The sequence below is a fragment of the Chanodichthys erythropterus genome, chromosome 9 (assembly GCF_024489055.1).
Source record: "Chanodichthys erythropterus isolate Z2021 chromosome 9, ASM2448905v1, whole genome shotgun sequence".
Classification (NCBI taxonomy): Eukaryota; Metazoa; Chordata; class Actinopteri; order Cypriniformes; family Xenocyprididae; genus Chanodichthys; species Chanodichthys erythropterus.
Genome location: NC_090229.1, coordinates 26,207,558 through 26,209,825, shown reverse-complemented (window position 1 = coordinate 26,209,825; position 2,268 = coordinate 26,207,558).

Genomic DNA, 2,268 nt, shown 5'->3' with positions numbered 1-2,268 from the left:
CAAAACAGCAAAAGTGAAACTCATGTTCATCTTCTTCTTCTTGGTGTTTTGCTCAGTTGGCATCCAAAACTTTGCATTACTGACACCTGCTGTCTTTTGTTGAACTTGTCACTTGTTAATTAGATTCGTCCTTCCAGTCCAGTCCTCCTTAAGAAACAAATATTTACTTCCTTGATAATTATTGCCACATTCTTCTATACTCTTTACATTATACTGTCCTATACCCATTCCAAATTTGGACGTAATATTGGAGGTATCTGTACATGATTCTATTGTGAAATATTTTACTAGAATTTGTAATCAAGCAACTGATTGTATATTTTTATACTCTGACAAAGAGAGTGGATTATTTGGTGTTAATATTGTTCTTGCTTTTACATATATTTTTCCTGAGGGTTCCAGTTCATATAGAAATAGAAAAGAGAAAAATTGTATTATTTCTTTAGAAAATGAAATCTCAAATGTGCTGGATCAAGTAGGAGAAGATGCACAATTAATTATTACAGGAGATTTTAATGCTAGAACTGGTAATGAATGTGATTATATTGAGTGTGATGATTCTAAATATAGCATGTGGTAGATATTACAAATGATCCTTTTGAATGGTATAGAAAATCGAAAGATAAGGTTGTTAACTCGCTGTCTTTTAGACATGTGTCGCAGTTTGAGTATTCATTTTGTAAATGGAAGAGTTGGAAAAGATATTGATGGTGACTTTACATTTGTGTTTGCAGTTGGATGCAGTGTGATTGATTATTTTATTATATCCAGTGAACTCTTTGAATATGTTAGAGATTTTGAGATCTTACAAGTAGATATTTCTGATCACTTTCCATTATTATATACAATGAGAGTAAATAGAGTTGAATCAGGGATTAAAATGAAGAAAGTTAGTCTTGCTAGACCCTGGATAAGATTTAGATGGGGAACTGATGGTGAAAGGCAATTTTTGCAAAGACTATCTTATTTATTGAATGGAAACTTTTTTAGTAATTTTTTTTACTGCAAAGGAAGAAAAAACTAACATAACAGCTAAAATCTTGACAGATTGCTTACATGAAGCAGGCAGATTTCTGATTAATAAATTTACATCTAAAAGTAAGGTGGTGGGATGAAGATTGTTTATTTCAGAAAGCTGTAAAATATGGTGCATCACATATGTTATGCCCTTTTATGCTTTCTTTATATAACAAAATATTGGACACTGGTGACTTCCCAGAGGCTTGGTGTGAGGCTGTGATTTGCCTATTATAATATTTTATAGTCACTTGTTCAGAAATATATTACGAAGCGAAAAGGAAGGATGTACTGTATATTTATTGATTTTTCCAAAGCCTTTGATAGTATCCAGCATAGTCTCCTGTATTTTACTCTCATTAAGAACGGTACTGGTGGAAAGGTTTTTAGTGTATTGAAATCTGTGTATTCTAGACTTAAATCATGTGAAAGGAACTGATGGTTTAACAAATTATTTTAGCTGTAGCATTGGCGTACGACAGGGCTGCATGGTGAGTCCACTTTTGTTTATTCTTTTCCTAAATGAATATATAACAATGTTAAAGGAAAATTGTAAAGGTAAAGGTATTCAGATTGAAAGTATCACAGAAGTACAGACCTTGTTATACGCTGATGATTAATGTATCAGATACAGTTGGAGGGTTACAGAAAGAAGCTGAACAACTGGAACTATTTTGTAGCCTTTACGGAATGACAGTGAATCTGAGTAAAACAAAAGTTATGAAGTTATTCAGAAGAGGGGTTTTTTTAAATAAGGATGAAAAATGGTATTTTGCTGGTCAACAGATTGAAGTGGTTAATTGTAACAAATATTTGGGTATGTGGTTCACACCCAGATTGTCATGGTGGAAAGCCCGACAACACTTAGCAAGTCAAGGTAAGAAGGCAATGCTCTCTTTACTAAAGTTTGTTCGTAAGTATAAAATTGGATGTAACCAAGCCTTTTATTTGTTTGACCACATGGTAGCACCCATATTATATTATGGAGCTGAGATATGGGGCTTTGAAACAGTAGAGTGTATTGAAAATGTTCAGTTATCTTTTTGTAAAAAACTCTTTAATATCAGCACAAGTGTGAGCAATGTAGCTGTCTTGGGAGATCTGGGTAGATTTGTATTGTCCATTATATGAAAAGATGTATCATGTATTGGATAAAATTAGTGTCTATGTCTAATCATCGTTATCCAAGAAAATGTTATAATATGCTCTTTCATTTAGATGAAGTAGGTAGAAAAGCATGGGTCTCCTGCA